This window comes from Coregonus clupeaformis, chromosome 17 (assembly GCF_020615455.1).
Source record: "Coregonus clupeaformis isolate EN_2021a chromosome 17, ASM2061545v1, whole genome shotgun sequence".
Lineage (NCBI taxonomy): Eukaryota > Metazoa > Chordata > Actinopteri > Salmoniformes > Salmonidae > Coregonus > Coregonus clupeaformis.
Window position 1 is genome coordinate 40,425,827 of NC_059208.1, and position 21,627 is coordinate 40,447,453.

At 42.6% G+C, this 21,627-nt stretch overlaps 1 long non-coding RNA gene across 1 annotated transcript; it reads right to left on the minus strand.

The window, feature by feature from the left end:
• Window positions 1–1,644: 1,644 nt before the first annotated feature.
• On the minus strand, window positions 1,645–20,416 carry LOC121586387. Its single transcript, XR_006003935.2, has 9 exons — window positions 20,284–20,416; window positions 7,717–8,066; window positions 7,450–7,595; window positions 7,072–7,213; window positions 6,804–6,906; window positions 3,210–3,445; window positions 2,788–3,003; window positions 2,286–2,423; window positions 1,645–2,133 (listed from the first exon to the last, which is right to left on the minus strand). It is a non-coding gene; the product is annotated as an uncharacterized LOC121586387 (long non-coding RNA).
• Window positions 20,417–21,627: the final 1,211 nt, after the last annotated feature.

Consider the following 21,627-nt stretch of genomic DNA (forward strand, 5'->3'; position numbering starts at 1 on the left):
AAGAATGTCCACCAGAGCTGTTGCCAGATAATTGAATGTTAATTTCTCTACCATAATGTGGTTTTAGAGAATTTGGCAGTATGTCCAACTGGCCTCACATCCACAGACCACATGCTGAGGAATATTTCTGTCTGTAATAGACCTTTTATGGGGAAAAACTCATTCAGATTGTCTGGCTCCCAAGTGGGTGGGCCTATGCTCTTCTAGGCCCACCCAAGGCCACGCCCCTGCAAAGTCATGTGAAATCCCTGGCCTAATGAATTTATTTGAATTGCCCGATTTTCTTATATGAACTGTAACTCAGTAAAATCTGACATTGTTGCATGTTGCCTTTATATTTTTGTTCAGTATAGTTACTATACCAATTATATTAGTATAGTAGTCTAAAGTTAGTCCATAAAGCGCATCACTCGTTTCAGAAAACAGGAAGAACATAGGTTATGCATACATTCAGTAAGTGTTTTTAATTTCAGTAGTAAGCGGGACAGCTTTGAATGTGCACATCAAATCAAATCAAATTTTATTGGTCACATGCGCCGAATACAACAGGTGCAGACATTACAGTGAAATTCTTACTTACAGCCCTTAACCAACAGTGCATTTATTTTTAACAAAAAAAGTAAAAAATAAAACAACAACAAAAAAAGTGTTGAGAAAAAAAAGAGCAGAAGTAAAATAAAATAACAGTAGGGAGGCTATATATACAGGGGGGTACCGTTGCAGAGTCAATGTGCGGGGGCACCGGCTAGTTGAGGTAGTTGAGGTAATATGTACATGTGGGTAGAGTTAAAGTGACTATGCATAAATAATTAACAGAGTAGCAGCAGCGTAAAAAGGATGGGGTGGGGGGGGCAGTGCAAATAGTCTGGGTAGCCATGATTAGCTGTTCAGGAGTCTTATGGCTTGGGGGTAGAAGCTGTTGAGAAGTCTTTTGGACCTAGACTTGGCACTCCGGTACCGCTTGCCGTGCGGTAGCAGAGAGAACAGTCTATGACTAGGGTGGCTGGAGTCTTTGACAATTTTGAGGGCCTTCCTCTGACACCGCCTGGTATAGAGGTCCTGGATGGCAGGAAGCTTGGCCCCAGTGATGTACTGGGCCGTACGCACTACCCTCTGTAGTGCCTTGCGGTCGGAGGCCAAGCAGTTGCAATACCAGGCGGTGATGCAACCAGTCAGGATGCTCTCGATGGTGCAGCTGTATAATTTTTGAGGATCTGAGGACCCATGCCAAATCTTTTCAGTCTCCTGAGGGGGAATAGGCTTTGTCGTGCCCTCTTCACGACTGTCTTGGTGTGTTTGGACCATGATAGTTCGTTGGTGATGTGGACACCAAGGAACTTGAAGCTCTCAACCTGTTCCACTACAGCCCCGTCGATGAGAATGGGGGCGTGCTCAGTCCTCTTTTTTTTCCTGTAGTCCACAATCATCTCCTTTGTCTTGGTCATGTTGAGGGAGAGGTTGTTGTCCTGGCACCACACGGCCAGGTCTCTGACCTCCTCCCTATAGGCTGTCTCATCGTTGTCGGTGATCAGGCCTACCACTGTTGTGTCGTCGGCAAACTTAATGATGGTGTTGGAGTCGTGCTATCGCTTCTCTGTTGAAAGAACATTCTTCTTACAAATGAAATCAACATTTAAGATGAAATATTTTTCAAAATAATTCTTTATTTTATGCTTTACTTACTTTCATACATGTAACAGACTGCTTATATACAGTCTACTTTCATACATGTAACAGACTGCTTATATACAGTCTACTTTCATACATGTAACAGACTGCTTATATACAGTCGTACCATCTTACAAACAACTGAAATGTTTATCAGGAAGCACATGACAATGCAAATATAACCCATTACTAAACATAATGATATATTCAGCCATTTTGTCTTTGTCTCTAGAGGCTGAAGAGCCTGGATTTTTTCCTGGTCAGGTTACGTGATCCAGGGCTGGGTCTTCACACAGCCTGCCAGGGCCTGCAGGCCCAGCCTCCACAGCTCCCCAGCCTCCTCCCACCACTCCTCCCAGGCAGGGCTCACCCGAACTGGGCCTGGGCCCGAGCTGGAGTCCAGGGCACCACGGAGGAACCGCAGGGCTGAGGAGGAGAACCGCCTCTGGCCTACTTCAACCAGAGCTGGAAAATGGTAGAAGAAATATGAAGACAGGCTTCAATTAATTTAGGGGGAATGTATTAGGCATACATTTATACAATTGTAAAAATAAACATTTCTATTAAGACATACATTTGCCCATTCATTCATCTAAAAACAAAGCCACGTATCTCACCTTTAGGAGCCGGTTTAAGCCTGCCAATCATGAGCCCCAGAGTACAAAGATTGGCCGCCAGGATCAAGAGGTTTGTGCAGGAGAACAGGAAGTGGTTCACTCAACAGTGACTCAAGGCTTTTGAAATAAGGGTCCTTCCTGAGAGATTGTGCATAAATAACACACATTACAGATTTTCTGTCACACAATTTAAATTGTAATCTTTTGCTACCTAATGTGAACTTGCAGTTAGTGAACTATTTACTACTGACAGAGGGGGAAATTCATCTTCATATCTTTCATAGTCAACAACACAAAATGACCCCAATTTTGGTGTATAAAAATCCATCCCACCTATTCACCAGTATCACTCCATGTCTGTCAATGAAACTATGCTATACGTGTTTGTATAACGTATGTATGCATTTCAGTCACTACAAAATACACACATATACGCTATACAACACATACGTGTGCGTTTTGGTCTCTACAAGGACAGCTGTGTGTTGTACTTATTTTGTACCTGACTCGCTCCGGCTCCGTGACTGCAAAGTTGAGCAGGGCCGAGCAGGCTGTCTCCATACTGGGGTCCAGGGCTAATGCTGCCCCTCCTTTCCCCTGTAGGTTGCCCCATCCCTGGATTAGGAAGTTCACGAGGAGGGCCGGGGTGTCCAGGGTGATTAACACCTTCCTTGGGGCATCCTCTGCAGAGAGGTGGCATAGAGCTGGGAGGAGATACCTAGAGAGTAAAAAAGAGAAAGGGAGAGAGGCTGTGCCATAAGATCCTGTTTCCTAAATGCAGTCAACTCCTGATAAATGCACAGAGCTTGGGACTGTCACCACATCCTACACTAAACTCAGCATGCAGTTATCAGGAGCAATTTAAAAAATAATTCAATTGGGACTGGAATCAGAATCCCCTTCCTTTGTGTTGAGTCAACCTACCTTAGAGCATCTTTGCCTGTCCAAGCCCCTCCCTGTGAGCAGTAACGTACAGACATCCAATTGGAAAGACACTGGTCCTTACTCTCTCCCTGCAGATGGCTTCTGGCGTAGCCCATCAGGAAGGGCAAGAGGGCGGTCTCTTCCTCCTTGAGGCAGGTAGTCTCTTCTGCGAGCCAGGTGCAGAGGGAACGGAATGTGGCGAAAATGAAGGGGTCGCCATAACGACTCGGACCAACCTGGGGAAAGAGATTTAAAAGTTAGTTTCATAATCAGAGTTAGCCTTCTCTTACAAGTTATGAGTACTGAGTACTCCTTTTGACCGCACCCCTTTAGATTTAAACAAAACTTTCAATATATATTTGCCCATTGTAGAAGTGCTCAGAAAGTGACTTTTTGAACCTGAATGCCAAAATGTAAATGTGCTCAAAGTGGACCTATTTTGCATACCCCACCATACCATGAGACATGGCGTCAGAGCTCAGGATCTCCGCTTCACAGCTCTGTATGGGTTTTGACTAACAGCCATTCTGAAATTGAGCACCGCGTACAGCAAGAAGTTGCCCCGATCCCTTCTGCTAATTTGGCAACTTTAGCAAATGTTTTGTTGTCTGAGTGAGGTAAATGCTGGAAATTACGAGGACTCTATGTAATTTGAATGATAAGACGTTGAGGATTATAACAAATACCGCTTTGATGTCATACAAGCAAGCCAAACACCCGAGTCCAAATGTGCACTTCACATTTCCATATCATACAACTCATGTAATATACAGTGTCAACGTTTATGATCACTATGTTTGAGGTATAGTTACAAGATGATATGGTGTTATACCCTGGGTTGTCCTGAACAGAACGAGCCTATGTTTGTTGTATTGTGAAGAAAATTTGCAGAGGACCACGCATCTGAATGCCCTCATCTCTCCATTCTATGCGCACCAAAATTACAATCTGATTCTCTGAATTGCCTTGTGAAAATCTAACACTAAGATTATATTTTATAATTTAGATAGTCGTTTCGTTATCAACAAATGTGGCGAACAGTACATTAAATGTAAAACGCACATAAAATCAACAGTGTAATGTTTGGATTCAGTCTTGTGTCAGGTGAACTGTTGTGCCCTCACCTTCAGTCAAATAATTTCCCCATAATCTCCAAATTGTTCCCTTTAAATTGCTACCATGTTTATGCATATCCTTTCCATATTTCCTCTGTAAGAAACATTCAAATGTAGCCCTGTCCATTTAGGCCAATTCCCATGAGTGTAAGGGGTTAAATTCAAATTGTCCTTTATTTTTTATCTTAAACATCAATTATCTAAAAATGAGTCAAATCACATTTTTTCTCCTCCATATTCGCATAGACCCTATTTTACATTATCTGAGGTTTTTGTCTTGTGCCCGCCATCGGTTGAGACACATGCTCTTGACTACAGGGTGGGTGATAAATGTACTAAAATTGGAATAAAATAGTAATTTCGACTTTCAAAAATGGTACCACAAAGATAGTTGGAGGTCCACATGTCAAAGAATGTTGACTTGAATGGGAAAATCTGTAGTTCTAAATTATACTGTCAATCCTCCATATGAGAACTATTAAAAATCATAGAAATACTGATAATAGAATATACATGACCATTTAAGTTGACATTCGACGGTGGGTGGACCGGTGGCCATCTTTGTGGTAGAAATGAAAAGTTACAATTTCAATGCAATTAACATTTGTGGTGACCAGCAGAATTGCAGTGGTCTGAAGGGATACGTCCATTCTATGAATTCTATTTATATGATTTAAATGACACCCACCCTGTATTCAAGAGCATGTTGTGTGTGTCTCAACAGATGGCGGGCACAACACAAAAACCTCAGATTCTGTAAAGCAGGGTCTAAGCTACAGCATACAGTGGGGGAAAAAAAGTATTTAGTCAGCCACCAATTGTGCAAGTTCTCCCACTTAAAAAGATGAGAGAGGCCTGTAATTTTCATCATAGGTACACGTCAACTATGACAGACAAATTGAGAGAAAAAAATCCAGAAAATCACATTGTAGGATTTGTAATGAATTTATTTGCAGATTATGGTGGAAAATAAGTATTTGGTCACCTACAAACAAGCAAGATTTCTGTCTCTCACAGACCTGTAACTTCTTCTTTAAGAGGCTCCTCTGTCCTCCACTCGTTACCTGTATTAATGGCACCTGTTTGAACTTGTTATCAGTATAAAAAGACACCTGTCCACAACCTCAAACAGTCACACTCCAAACTCCACTATGGCCAAGACCAAAGAGCTGTCAAAGGACACCAGAAACAAAATTGTAGACCTGCACCAGGCTGGGAAGACTGAATCTGCAATAGGTAAGCAGCTTGGTTTGAAGAAATCAACTGTGGGAGCAATTATTAGGAAATGGAAGACATACAAGACCACTGATAATCTCCCTCGATCTGGGGCTAAGATAAGAGCGTCTGCTAAATGACTAAAATGTAAATGTAAATGACAGCTTTGCAAACTCTTGGCATTCTCTCAACCAGCTTCACCTGGAATGCTTTTCCAACTATCTTGAAGGAGTTCCCACATATGCTGAGCACTTGTTGGCTGCTTTTCCTTCACTCTGCCATCCAACTCATCCCAAGCCATCTCAATTGGGTTGAGGTCGAGGGATTGTGGAGGCCAGGTCATCTGATGCAGCACTCATTCACTCTCCTTCTTGGTAAAATAGCCCTTACACAGCCTGGAGGTGTGTTGGGTCAAAAAAGTTTGGACACACCTACTCATTCAAGGATTTTTCTTTATTTTTACTATGATGAAACTGGCTCGCATGAGGACCGCCACAGGAAAGGAAGATCCAGAGTTACCTCTGCTGCAGAGGATAAGTTCATTAGAGTTAACTGCACCTCAGATTGCAGCCCAAATCAATGCTTCACAGTGTTCAAGTAACAGACACATCTCAACATCAACTGTTCAGAGGAGACAGCATGAATCAGGCCTTCATGGTCGAATTACTGCAAAGAAACCATTACTAAAGGACACCAATAAGAAGAAGATTCCATATGTGTTATTTCATAGTTTTGATGTCTTCACTATTATTCTACAATGTAGAAAATAGTAAAAATAAAGAAAAACACTTGAATGAGTAGGTGTGTCCAAACTTTTGACTGGTACTGTATGTGTGTGTGTGTGTGTATATATATATATATATATATATATTTTATCGATACTTTGAGTCAAAGTATCGATATAATATCATCCGAAATAATATTGCGATATGTAACTGTATTGATCCCCCCCCATTACCACCACCTATATAACAATTATCGTTTTAACCATATTTTGAGGCCATACAGTGTTTGTTTACAATTATATTGTTGACAAACAAAGGAGTTAAACAAGTTATTTTGGGTTCTGATAGGGTATGACAGTTGAACAAAGCTCATGAAGCATTTATAAGTTATATTCTTAAAGAATCAATGGGTATGTATCAATACTTTAAAAGTCCAAGAATGGATGTAGCAATCGCAAAACCAGATGAGCATAGTTCGGTAATTGCAAAGACAAAGCTGGTAGAAGTAAAGAAATCCTGGTAGAAAAATGTCTACTTACTTCAATAGTGCCATAGCAGAACCCTCAGGTCGGGCTCTCCTCTTGAAGAACTGGTCGATGCTCTTGGGCTCAGGCATGTGGTAGGGCAGCCCACATGTGGATTCTGCAAAGGAATTAAGAACATGTAACAAGAAAGACTGGGTTGGACAATAAAGCCACACAAGAAAAGTGTGTAACAAGCCATGTAGAGACAAAGCATAGTGGAACACGGGCAATACACTCCATATAGGGACACACTATTGTAATATGAAGGTAAAAACAAACTGACCTCGGACCAGCCTCTGGGTCTCACTGTGCAGCTGCTTCATGGCCTCCTTGCTGGCTCGAGCTGCCTTCCTCTCCTGGGGACGCTGTTTCGGTCCAGCCTCATCATCTTCCTCCTCATCATCATCATCATCAAATAAAGGCTCCTGAGGAAAAGATACAGAGCATAGTTCTGACGTACAATACAGTGCATTGTCTACCTGCACAGCACAATATACAGAGACAAAGCTATGTAAGATTAGCCATAAACTCAAATGAACTCACAAACCACTTCACATTCAAGAAGTTATCCTGGGTGATTTATTTTGGGCATACGTTTACTTTTTAGTGACCTCACACCTACTCCTGAACTACAGATAGGACTTTTAAATATTACTCTTACCTTGTGCTTCTTGGCTTTCTGCTTTACTGCTGCTCTGATGGCGTCCAGAGACTCTTCCTCTTCATCATCATCCAGACCAGCGTCATATAGGTCATTGTCACCAAGGAGACAGCCGCTGTCATTCTGAGCACGGGCAAAGGGGTCTCCTACAAAACAGAGAGTGATGGGAAAACTAGTCTTTACTTCATTAGAAAAATAGTATTTACTTTGAATCAAAACTCTTCATTTTACACGGTCACTTTTTCTATCACTATAACTCAACCCCACCTCCTCAGGTCTCACTTTCTTCTTCAGTCGCTCCACAGCTTTGCTGCACTTCTCTTTCTTCTCTCTGTGTCTCTGGCTCTTCTCCCGCTTCCCTACCACATCCTTTTTTACCAGCCCTTCCTCCTTCTCTGGCGCACTCTCATCACTGTCGATAGGGGCTATCCGGGATACCTTCTTGCTCTTTAATTCTGCCCTTTTGACCTCTTCCTCAGCAGTCTCCATCTCATCTCCGCTGGATGCTGACAGGACCAGAGCCTCTGCCATCTCATGCACCTCCTCCTCGCTGTCACTGTCTCTCAGGGCCTTCCGACAACGGGACCGCCGGTTCACTGTGAGGTCATCATCCGAATCTGGGAAAAATATTACAAGCCATCTTAATGACTAATGCGGGAAAGGTGGTATTCTGTTTACATCACAATTTAAACTATTTCCTATTAAAGTAAGTAGGTTAGTTTGCATTGGTAGTTGAATTGTCAAGTACTGTAGTATGCATTGATGGTTGGATAGTCTAAAGTCAAAGACAATCCATTGTTTCTCATTACGAAGCAAATGGCCCAGTCCAGAGCAGTCTATTTACATTAACAGGGGGCTGCACGACTAAAACAATCTCGGTCGACCAACAGCCTAACGACCAAACAATCGACCAGTGGACTAATTGGGGTCAGCCCTAGTACATACACACAAAGCCTGTAGGACTTGCTTTGTGGACTGTGGTGTCAAAAATACTACATGGAAACTGGAGATATTTTTACATGGTAAGAGAACAACCTGCAGAAAGTCAGCTACATTTTGGAGTGATGCATTTTGATTTGGGCGTCTCCAAAATGGAAAGAGAAACGCAACACTTATTTGTCAATAACTCATATCGATATCACATCGATATCAATTGCGCGAGAAGGGGGAGATGAGGTTGCATGTCCTGCTAAAACGAACACCTCAAAAACCACACGGAATCTGGGAATAATGTGTACATCACTGGTTAGAGGGCAATTTGTAGAAGACCGCTAGCTATGCCTACATTTTGAATGGTTGCATTTTGATTCAAGTGGGTCACCAACGCGGTAAGTGTAAGGCAACACTTTCTTTGTTAATCAGTTCCATCGATATCATGCTGAAATCAATAAGAACAGGGGGAAACGTTTCAGGTGTAGCGCTGTTTAGGACACACAGAATCTTGGAATAACATGGTTAGATGAGAACTTGTAGAAGGCTTATAACATACCACTTTTTCTGTTAGTTAAATTAAACGAATCACGATGTGGCATAGGATATCAACATTGAAAACGGTTGGCTCCTATTTAATGGATAGTTTGACTGCCAAATCCATGTATTGGTGTGTGGCCATCGACTTTTATAGAGAGACCACCCCGAATTTCCGTGCCATTTTATTAACTCTGCGTTCTAAGTCCTGCGCATCCCAGTGCGTGTGACAAAATCAATGGTACAAAACCAAAGATATTCATCTGTTTTAAGCACTCAATCTTATCTCATCATGATGACTATATACTTTTACACTAACATCATCAATCTGAGGTGACAAGGTATGTGCAATTCCATTCAATTTGATGGGGTGAAAATGCAAACATGTGTAAGGTAGTAACACAAACACATTAGGGAAATAAGCTCAATATTCAATAATTGACTATGGCAAAATAATTCAACATGTCAATTTAGGGTGATAGTTCAGCACATTCGGAAAGTATTCCGACACCTTGAGTTTTTCCACATTTTGTTACGTTACAGCCTTATTATAAAAAATATGACATAGTTTTTTCCCCTCATCAATCTGCACACAATACCCATAATGACAAAGCAAAAACTGGTTTTTAGAAATCTTTGCAAATGTATTTAAAATAAAAAACAGCAATACCTTATTTACATAAGTATTCAGCCCTTTGCGATGAGACTCGAAATTGAGCTCAGGTGCATCCTGTTTCCATTGATCATCCTTGAGATGTTGCTACAACTTGATTGGAGTTCACCCGTGGTAAATTCAATTTATTGAACAATTGAAGGTCCCACAGTTGACAGCGCATGTCAGAGCAAAAACCAAGCCATGAGGTCCAAGGAATTGTCCGTAGAGCTCCAACACAGGATTGTGTCGAGGCACAGACCTGGGGAAGGTTACCCAAAAAATTCTGCAGCATCAAAGGTCCCCAAGAACACAGTGGCCTCTATCATTCTTAAATGGAAGAAGTTTGGAACCACCAAGACTCTTCCTAGAGCTGGCCGCCCGGCCAAACTGAGCAATCGGGGGAGAAGGGCCTTGGTCAGGAAGGTGACCAAGAACCCGACGGTCACTCTGACAGAGCTCCAGAGTTCCTCTGTGGAGATGGGACAACCTTCTAGAAGGACAACCATCTCTACAGCACTCCACCAATCAGGCCTTTATGGTAGAGTGGCCAGACGGAAGCCACTCCTCAGTAAAATGCACATGACAACCCACTTGGAGTTTGCCAAAAGGCACCTAAAGGACTCTCAGACCATGAGAAACAAGATTCTCTGGTCTGATGAAACCAAGATTGAAGTCTTTGCCCTGAATGCCAAGCGTCACGTCTGGAGGAAACCTGGCACCATCCCTACGGTGAAGCATGGTGGTGGCAGCATCATGCTGTGGGGGATGTTTTTCAGCGGCATGGACTGGGAGACTAGTCAGGATCAAGGGAAATATAAACGGAGCAAAGTATAGAGAGATCCATGATGAAAACCTGCTCCAGAGTGCTCAGGACCTTAGACTGGGGCGAAGGTTCACCTTCCAACAGGACAAAGACCCTAAGCACACAGCCAAGACAACGCAGGAGTGGCTTCGGGACAAGTCTCTGAATGTCCTTAAGTGGCCCAGACAGAGCCCGGACTTGAAACCGATCGAACATCTCTGGAGAGACATGAAAATAGCTGTGCAGCGATGCTCCCCATCCAACCTGACAGGGCTCGAGAGGATCTGCAGAGAAGAATGGGAGAAACTCCCCAAATACAGGTGAGCCAATCTTGTAGCGCCATACCCAAGCAGGCTCAAGGCCGTAATCGCTGCCAAAGGTTCTTCAACAAAGTATTGAGTAAAGGGTCTGAATACTTATCTAAATGTGATATTTCAGTTTTATATTTTTAATAAATTTGCAAGAATTTCTAAAAACCTGTTTTTGCTTTGTCATTATGGGGTATTGTGTGTAGATTGATAAGGGAAAAAAATCTATTTAATAAATTTTAGATAAGGCTGTAATGTAACAAAATGTGGAAAAAGTCAATGTGTCCCGAATGCACTGTATATGTTTCCCACTCACAAACTATTTCAACAATGACTAGTGCAGAGCGATTATCCGAAATGTCGATTAATTTTCGGTTTTTAAATCACCTAATTGTGCAACATCGGTTCAATTATTTGAATTCCTTTTCGTTCTGCTTTTTTCTGTGAGCTCAATGCGCATATTGCACAGTTTCTCTAGAGATAAATCAGATCCAACCTGAACTGTGCGATGTAGTAGAGAGTTGTAGTTTCCAACAGGCCAATATTCTACATAGTTTAGCGCATAAAACGTCGTAATTAACTACAATGACCATAATCGCATCTACTTGTTCGGTCTGTGTTTCTTTTATGCCTGCTACTGAAGAGACAGAAGACGTGCCATCTTGAGGGGGATATAGAGAGCAGCTGTTGCTTCGCGAGGTATCTCTACCTGAAAATACATGATCTAAATGACTGATATATTTTTAAAAAAAATTTTTAGTCATTTAGCAGACGCTCTTATCCAGAGCGACTTACAGTTAGTGAGTGCATACATTATTAATATTTTTTCTTTTTTCTCATACTGGCCCCCCGTGGGAATCGAACCCACAACCCTGGCGTTGCAAACGCCATGCTCTACCAACTGAGCTACATCCCTGCTGGCCATTCCCTCCCCTACCCTGGACAACGCTGGGCCAATTGTGCGCCGCCCCATGGGTCTCCCGGTCGCGGCCGGCTACGACAGAGCCTGGATACGAACCAGGATCTCTAGCGGCACAGCTAAGACCACTGCGCCACTCGGAATAAAATGTAGTTGGTATTCAGCAGTCATAAAAGTATGCCTTATTACTTTGAAGAACTACAAAATAGTGATTTTGTCAGACAGCATAGGCAGCAGCTCTAGAGATGAGATGATGACTTGGAATGAAATAATAAAGTCATCAAATAAAACAAATGTAATATACACAACTTAAATATTTTATTAAAGTAATGTGAATAAATTATGGTTAATAAGTGATAAGTACTAATGGGCAGTCACTACCTTATTAACTGTTTTATTCTGTGTTGTTACAACATTCAACTCAAATAATCGAAACCGAAAACCAAGATTATTTTGTAATAATCTAACCGAAATCGAACCGACCTCAAAAAGCAATAATCACTAATTTAACCATTTAGAGAGTTTAAAAATGCTCTCAAACAATTTAACCTGGCACTCTAGACTATAGTCTCCAGTGTCTGTGCAGCATCCTGAACGTTTCACGTCCCTACTTTTAAGGAGCCTAACATTACCGTTACCCTACTCCTTAAGGTCCAAGGAACTTTTATTATTTTCAGAGGTAGACTGGCTCTGGCAGCCAAAACAGTAAAATACTCCATCTAAAAGTGAATCGATTCTCAATTGCAATACGGTTCTAGAAACATAAAGCACATTACTTTCATATCACATCTAAATAATTTCACAAATGCAAAATACACACTTACTGTACACCAGTGGCGGTCGGTGCCGCAATTTTTTTTTAATGAGCATGGCTTTATTTCTGTTACAGCATATTGGATGACTGTCATTCATATTCCATTCACCCAGCTTAATGTAACGTTGATAGGTTTAGGCTACTACGATAGGTTTAGGCTACTACGATAGGTTTAGGCTACTCTAATTTTGCTACAACCTAGCCTATGAATGAAAGTTTACAACGTAGGTGCACAGGTCGAGAGAAAATGTTGAATAATCAAGGTGACAGACAGTGACACATTCAATACCGCCTTGCACACACTTGCCTACATCTAGCTGATCAAGGGTGTAATCATTAGTCCAACAGTTGTAAACAAGAGTTTCTATTGGACACATTCAGGTATGTTTATCCCTGTTTCATTCCATTCCAAAAAGAAAATCCCCCTTAGGAGACAGAAAAGATTTGGCATGGGTCCCCAGATCCTCAAAAAGGTATACAGCTGCACCATCGAGAGCATCCTAACCGGTTGCATCACCGCCTGGTATGGCAACTGCTCGGCATCCGACCATAAGGTGCTACAGAGGGTACTGTGTACGGCCCAGTACATCACTGGGGACAAGCTTCCTGCCATCCAGGACCTATATACTAGGTGGTGTCAGAGGAAGGCCCAAAAAATTGTAAAAGACTCCAGTCACCCACATCATAGACTGTTCTCTCTGCTACCACACGGCATGCGGTACCGGAGAACCAAGTCAATTTGCATTGACACCCCTCCCTTTGTTTTTACACTGCTGCTACTTGCTGTTTATTGTCTATGCATAGTCACTTTACCCCTACCTACAGTGGGGGAAAAAAGTATTTAGTCAGCCACCAATTGTGCAAGTTCTCCCACTTAAAAAGATGAGAGAGGCCTGTAATTTTCATCATAGGTACACGTCAACTATGACAGACAAATTGAGGAAAAAAAATCCAGAAAATTACATTGTAGGATTTTTTATGAATTTATTTGCAAATTATGGTGGAAAATAAGTATTTGGTCACCTACAAACAAGCAAGATTTCTGGCTCTCACAGACCTGTAACTTCTTCTTTAAGAGGCTCCTCTGTCCTCCACTCGTTACCTGTATTAATGGCACCTGTTTGAACTTGTTATCAGTATAAAAGACACCTGTCCACAACCTCAAACAGTCACACTCCAAACTCCACTATGGCCAAGACCAAAGAGCTGTCAAAGGACACCAGAAACAAAATTGTAGACCTGCACCAGGCTGGGAAGACTGAATCTGCAATAGGTAAGCAGCTTGGTTTGAAGAAATCAACTGTGGGAGCAATTATTAGGAAATGGAAGACATACAAGACCACTGATAATCTCCCTCGATCTGGGGCTCCACGCAAGATCTCACCCCGTGGGGTCAAAATGATCACATGAACGGTGAGCAAAAATCCCAGAACCACACGGGGGGACCTAGTGAATGACCATCAGAGAGCTGGGACCAAAGTAACAAAGCCTACCATTTATTTTTTATTTTTTTTTATTTCACCTTTATTTAACCAGGTAAACCAGTTGAGAACAAGTTCTCATTTACAACTGCGACCTGGCCAAGATAAAGCATAGCAGTGCGATAAAAACAACAACACAGAGTTACATATGGGGTAAAACAAAACAAAAATCAAAAAAATACAACAGAAATACAATTAATATACAGTGTGCAAATTTAGCAAGTTATGGAGGTAAGGCAATAAAATAGGCTATAGTGCAAAATAATTACAATTTAGTATTAACACTGGAATGATGTGCAAGAGATGATGTGCAAATAGAGATACTGGGGTACAGATGAGCAAAATAAATAACAATATAGGGATGAGGTAGTTGGGCGGGCTAATTTCAGATGGTCTGTGTACAGGTGCAGTGATCGGTAAGGTGCTCTGACAACTGATGCCTAAAGTTAGTGAGGGAGATAAGCGTCTCCAGCTTCAGAGATTTTTGCAGTTTGTTCCAGTCATTGGCAGCAGAGAACTGGAAGGAATTGCGGCCAAAGGAGGTGTTGGCTTTGGGGATGACCAGTGAGATATACCCGCTGGAGCGCAGACTACGGGTGGGTGTTGCTATGGTGACCAATGAGCTAAGATAAGGCGGGGATTTGCCTAGCAGTGATTTATAGATGGCCTGGAGCCAGTGGGTTTGGCGACGAATATGTAGTGAGGACCAGCCAACAAGAGCGTACAGGTCACAGTGGTGGGTATTATATGGGGCTTTGGAGACAAAACGGATGGCACTGTGATAGACAACATCCAATTTGCTGAGTAGAGTGTTGGAGGCTATTTTGTAAATGACATCGCCGAAGTCAAGGATCGGTAGGATAGTCAGTTTTACAAGGGCATGTTTGGCAGCATGAGTGAAGGAGGCTTTGTTGCGAAATAGGAAACCGATTCTAGATTTAACTTTGGATTGGAGATTCTTAATGTGAGTCTGGAAGGAGAGTTTACAGTCTAACCAGACACCTAGATATTTGTAGTTGTCCACGTACTCTAGGTCAGACCCGTCTAGAGTAGTGATTCTAGTCGGGTGGGCGGGTGCAAGCAGCGTTCGGTTGAAGAGCATGCATTTTGTTTTACTAGTGTTTAAGAGCAGTTGGAGGCTACTGAAGGAGTGTTGTATGGAATTGAAGCTCGTTTGGAGGTTTGTTAACACAGTGTCCAATGAAGGGCCAGATGTATACAAAATGGTGTCGTCTGCGTAGAGGTGGATCTGAGAGTCACCAGCAGCAAGAGCGACGTCATTGATATACACAGAGAAAAGAGTTGGCCCAAGAATTGAACCCTGTGGCACCCCCATAGAGACTGCCATAGGTCCAGACAACAGGCCCTCCGATTTGACACATTGAACTCTATCTGAGAAGTAGTTGGTGAACCAGGCGAGGCAGTCATTAGAGAAACCAAGGCTATTTAGTCTGCCAATAAGAATGCGGTGGTTGACAGAGTCGAAAGCCTTGGCCAGGTCAATGAAAACGGCTGCACAGTACTGTCTATTATCGATCGCGGTTATAATATCATTTAGGACCTTGAGCGTGGCTGAAGTGCACCCATGACCAGCTCGGAAACCGGATTGCATAGCAGAGAAGGTACGGTGGGATTCGAAATGGTTGGTGATCTGTTTGTTGACTTGGCTTTCAAAAACTTTTGAAAGGCAGGGCAGGATGGATATGGGTCTGTAACAGTTTGGATCTAGAGTGTCACCCCCCTTTGAAGAGGGGGATGACCGCGGCAGCTTTCCAATCTCTGGGGATCTCAGACGTTACGAAAAGAGGTTGAACAGGCTAGTAATAGGGGTTGCGACAATTTCGGCGGCTAGTTTTAGAAAGAAAGGGTCCAGATTGTCTAGTCCAGATGATTTGTAGGGGTCCAGATTTTGCAGCTCTTTTAGAACATCAGCTGTCTGGATTTGTGTGAAGGAGAAGCGGGGGGCATGGGCAAGTTGCAGCGGAGGGTGCAGAGCTGGTGGCCGGGGTAGTGGTAGCCAGGTGGAAAGCATGGCCAGCCGTAGCAAAATGCTTGTTGAAATTCTCGATTATTGTAGATTTATCGGTGGTGATAGTGTTTCCTAGCCTCAGTGCAGTGGGCAGCTGGGAGGAAGTGCTCTTATTTTCCATGGACTTTACAGTGTCCCAAAACTTTTTGGAGTTAGTGCTACAGGATGCAAATTTCTGTTTGAAAAAGTTAGCCTTTGCTTTCCTAACTGCTTGTGTATATTGGTTCCTAACTTCCCTGAAAAGTTGCATATCACGGGGCTATTTGATGCTAATGCAGTACGCCACAGGATGTTTTTGTGCTGGTCAAGGGCAGTCAAGTCTGAGGAGAACCAGGGGCTATATCTGTTCTTAGTTCTGTATTTTTTGAATGGGGCATGTCTATTTAAGATTGAGAGGAAATTACTTTTAAAGAACAACCAGGCATCCTCTACTGACGGAATGAGATCTATATCCATCCAGGATACCTGGGCCAGGTCAGTTAGGAAGGCCTGCTCGCTGAAGTGTTTTTGGGAGCGTTTGACAGTGATGAGGGGTGGTCGTTTGACCGCGGACCCGTTACGGACGCAGGCAATAAGGCAGTGATCGCTGAGATCCTGGTTGAAGACAGCGGAGGTGTATTTAGAGGGTAAGTTAGTCAGGATGATATCTATGAGGGTACCCATGTTTACGGATTTAGGGTTGTACCTGGTAGGTTCGTTGATAATTTGCGTGAGGTTGAGGGCATCTAGCTTGGATTGTAGGATGGCTGGGGTATTAAGCATATCCCAATTTAGGTCACCAAGCAGTACGAACTCTGAGGATAGATGGGGGCAATCAGTTCACATATGGTGTCCAGGGCACAGCTGGGGGCTGAGGGGGGTCTGTAGCAAGCGGCAACAGTGAGAGATTTATTTCTGGAAAGGTGGATTTTTAGAACTAAAAGCTCAAACTGTTTGGGCACAGACCTGGATAGTATGATGGAGCTCTGCAGGCTATCTCTACAGTAGATTGCAACTCCACCCCCTTTGGCAGTTCTATCTAGACGGAAAATGTTATAGTTGGGGATGGAAATTTCAGAATTTTTGGTGGCCTTCCTAAGCCAGGATTCAGACACTGCTAGAACATCAGGGTTGGCGGAGTGTGCTAACGCAGTGAATAACTCAAACTTAGGAAGGAGGCTTCTGATATTTATGTGCAGAAAACCAAGACTTTTACGGTTACAGAAGTCAATAAATGATAGCTCCTGGGGAGTAGGAGTGATACTGGGGGCTGCAGGGCCTGGGTTAGCCTCTACATCACCAGAGGAACAGAGGAGGAGTAGAATAAGGATACGACTAAAGGCTTTAAGAACTGGTCTTCTAGTGCGTTGGGTACATAGAATAAAGGGGCAGTTCTCCGGGCGTTGTAGAAAAGATTCAGGGCATTATGTACAGAAAAGGATATGGAAGGATATGAGTACAGTTCAGGTAATCCTAAGTGTTGGGTAACAATGAAAGAGATAGCATCATTGGAGGCATCGATTGAGCCGGTCTCGGCGTGTATGGGGGGAACAAAGGAACTATATGAGACAGTTTGAGAGGGACTAGGGGTTCTACATTGAAATTGTATAATAAGAACTAACCCAAACAGCAATAGGCAAGGCATAATTGACATAGGAGAGAGGCATAAAGCAGTCACGTGTTATTAGAGAGAGCTAAGACACAACTGGAAATAGCGATAACGTTTGGGCTAAGACTAAACAGAAAAACAGGACAGAGTACCGTGTAAAGGAACAGTCCAGCAGGCATCAGCTGTGCAGCTGAGTGATCATAAGGTCCAGTGAACAGCAATATGTGAGTCCGAGAGCAGTTCAAATTGGTGCTTCAGCACAGCTAGCAGGGGAGCTAGCAGGCTAGCTCAAGGCTAACTGGTGCTTGCTATATGGCAATGGTATCAGCCAGCAACAGGTTGCAACTAGCTAGCTGGTTGTGATGATCCGGCGCTAGGGTCCAGTGATTCCGGCAGAAAGTCCAATAAGCTATGGGTCGATAGCACGCTGGGTCGATAGCACGCTGTGCAGACTGGCCGACGAATTGTCCAGGCTAGCTAGAGCTGGCTGGTGGATAGTGTAGGCCACGGACAAAGATGAAGACGCTAACAGTGACTAATAACACGTAGCCATTTAGTTGCAGCTAGCTAGCTGGTTGTGATGATCCGGCGCTAGGGTCCAGTGATTCCGGCAGAAAGTCCAATAAGCTATGGGTCGATAGCACGCTGGGTCGATAGCACGCTGTGCAGACTGGCCGACCAATTGTCCAGGCTAGCTAGAGCTGGCTGGTGGATAGTGTAGGCCACGGACAGTGGTGGAGACGCTAACGGTAACTAATAGCAGGTAGCCAATTCAGATTGCGGCTACACACGTTTCAGCTTACGGTTCTTGATGAAAGTTATAAAGAAATAATAGAATCCTTTCCACGTTGGGTGAGGCGGGTTGCAGGAGAGTATATTTAGTTAAAGAGTGAAAGTAAAAAATTTAGAAATATAGACAAAAAAAACAAGAAACGGGATATTTACACAGGACGAAAAATAAAAGCGACCGTACTGCTACGCCATCTTGGGATTGTACCATCAGTAACACACTACGCCGCCAGGGACTCAAATCCTGCAGTGCCAGATGTGTCCCCCTGCTTAAGCCAGTACATGTCCAGGCCCGTCTGAAGTTTGCTAGAGTGCATTTGGATGATCCAGAAGAGAATTGGGAGAATGTCATATGGTCAGATGAAACCAAAATAGAACTTTTTGGTAAAAACTCAACTCGTCAACTCAACAAAGGGTATATAACAAAGTATTGAGAAACTTTTGTTATTGACCAAATACTTATTTTCCACCATAATTTGCAAATAAATTCATAAAAAATCCTACAATGTGATTTTCTGGATTTTTTTTCTCATTTTGTCTGTCATAGTTGACGTGTACCTATGATGAAAATTACAGGCCTCTCATCTTTTTAAGTGGGAGAACTTGCACAATTGGTGGCTGACTAAATACTTTTTTCCCCACTGTACATGTACATATTACCTCGACTAACCTGCACATTGACTCGGTACCCCCTGTATATAGGCCACTGTGTATTTTTTTATATATTTTTTTACTTTAGTTTATTTAGTAAATATTTTCTTAACTCTATATTCTTAAAACTGCATTGTTGATTAAGTAAGCATTTCACAGTAAGGTATTCGGCACATGTGACAAAAACAATTTGATTTGCTTCCGTTTAGGAAATGTTTTTCAACAGAATGGGTGGAATGAACACACCCCTGAACACACGCAAACACAGTTCACTTTCATAGAAGCCATATACAAACAGCATGATCACTTTGCTCATTGTATAATTCCTTCTCACATCTACGCGCTCTTTTTCTATAACCTTTTCCCTTCCGCTTGTGAACTTCAGTGCGAAACACATCAGCTGTCTGTGACCAGACGAAAAAACCTTTCCAAGCCAAACCTTCATATCATAATCACTACACACAGCCTGCATCGTCACCATATTAGCTGAAGTGAAAGTGAAAAAAATACTATGAAATATATCTCTCTTGCGCTTCGCCATCATTTTTGAAGAAATTAATTTGTTCAAAACCGTTCAACTATTGTCTTTCTCTCTCTTTGAGTCAACTACTCATCACATTTTATGCACTGCAGTGCTAGATGAGCCTCCTAAGGTTTGTATTTAAGTCAATGTATCCAGAGGAGGACGGAAACTAGCAGTCCTCCGGCTACACTATGCATTGCAAAACAGTGTGTTTTAATCAATGATTTGGTGACAGGTTAATATATTAAAAAATGATAACTTTTTTTAATGTTTCACTATTTTGCAGTCAACAGTATTTTTCACAACAGGTTTCTGGCGGCATTCTTCCTTTACACAGAGGTGTTAGGAGCATGCTAGATAGCTAATTAGCACAGGTGGTCCTTCTGTCTTCCACAAAAACACGCGCTGTAACGAGGAGATATTGCCGTGTGGGAACACTAACCCTAAAAATGTCTGTATCAATTTAACGTTTTTTTATTTTATTATTATTCTCGCTGATATGAAAGTTAAGGTCCTTATGTTTCCAAAACCGTACCGCAAGCGATGCGTGATAATGTTCAGACCGAGCGTTGGGGCTCTTCCCCGTACAGAAGACGCCTTCATCACTCTAGTGTAATGTAATAGAACTGAGAGTCATGAACAAGGGGCTAGGCTAACTGACGTTAGCAAGCTTGCTAAAGCGGGTGCCTAATTAACGCATTGTTTACGCTCAGCGTACATATCTTTTAGCATTTTATTTGGCATACATTGAAAATACTGTGATAAAATAATCAATGGAATTAGTGCAAGTAGCTACAAATATACTCACATTTAGGCTAGCTGCGTTATTTAGTTATTCATTCAACTTTCCGCGCTGTACTGCACATGAGAATGAGGTCCACGGTAGTCAGCTGTCAAAACAGAGATTGTTACAACAACCAATCAATATGATCAAAATATAAAAATCGGCCAATCATGAGGAGGTTCTTTGACATGTAAGGTCGCCATTTTGGTTGGTGTTCCGTTGTGGGGGAACGTTTAAATTTTTGTATAAGCAAAGCGAAATTGCACATTATTTATTTCCAATTTTAATGTTATTTGATAATGTTGTGTTTTGTCATGGTAAAAATATACTACTCCAATAGTTTGCAATTACATGGCTGCGCGAGACGGAAATGATTGGATTAATCGTGTCCAGGTTTATTTCCGAGTGAAGGCGCAAGCTCTGCTAACAAGACCGCTGAGAAGCCAGCAATAATTCTTCTTATTCTTCTTCTTCAGTGGGGTTTATCGGCGGTTGGCATCCAACGTTATGGTGCATTACCGCCACCTACTGTACTGGAGTGTGGGCCAGAGACAGGGAGAAACGAAATCCTACCAGCCAACCCCGTTTCTCTTAAAAAAGATAACAAAATATTTGAGACTATAGCTAATGACGTTCTACATAATATACTCTTTAAAATCATTTCCTGTGTCCCCTTCTCCCTCATACTAGATCTCATTCTGTCTCTTTCCCTCGGACACTGCCCACACTGTAGCAATACATGGTCCACGGTCTCTGTTTCCTGACAATAATCACACTTTCCTGATGGATGCTTCCCTATCACATGTAATGTCTTATTCAACTGGCTGTGTCCCACCCTTAATCTTGTAAAAATAGCCTCCTCTCTTCTGTCCCTTCCTGCCGTCCTCACCTCCCTGACTCTCCTCTGTCCTTGAAATAAATGCCTTCCCTTATTATCTCTATTCCACTGCTCCTGCCATCTCTGCACCATCACTGTATATATCAGTCTTTTTGCCTCTGCCTTGCTCATTGAAACTTCATCATCAACATCCCCACTACTAAGTGCTTGTTTAGCTTGTTCATCTACTGCCTCGTTCCCCTCCACCCCCACATGGGCTGGGACCCAAGTAAATCTTATCTGTATACCCATCTGTTTAATCCTGCCATGGGTTTGTAGCACCTCATAAAGCAGGTCTTGTCTGCTACGTGAGCTAAAGGACTGGAGACTCATTAACACTGCACATGAATCAGAGCAAATAACTACTCTGTCTTGTTTGACTTCCTCCACCCACTGCAAGGCCAACAGTATGGCCATCAGCTCCGCCGTATATACAGCCAGATGATCTGTAATACGTTTCCTGACTTCCACCCCACTTTCCTGCACTACAA